The following is a 236-nucleotide window of genomic DNA, read 5'->3' on the forward strand; positions in this document are numbered from 1 at the left end:
CTACGCTGCATAAGGAGTGAGTACCAAACACTATCTCCTGGTACTCACCTGAGTAACTCACTGAAAAGGTTATGTGCACCCCTGCTTATATATGTTTGATAACGGTTTTAGGAGGGTGTCATGAACCCCAAATCTCCGCAAATACAAAACAGCAGCAGCACCAAACAAAACTACTTTGCGATGATCCATAATTATCCAGTGATACACATACACTGTAACAAATTGCTGTAAAAATA

This window comes from Etheostoma spectabile, chromosome 12, assembly GCF_008692095.1.
Source record: "Etheostoma spectabile isolate EspeVRDwgs_2016 chromosome 12, UIUC_Espe_1.0, whole genome shotgun sequence".
NCBI classification, from domain to species: Eukaryota; Metazoa; Chordata; class Actinopteri; order Perciformes; family Percidae; genus Etheostoma; species Etheostoma spectabile.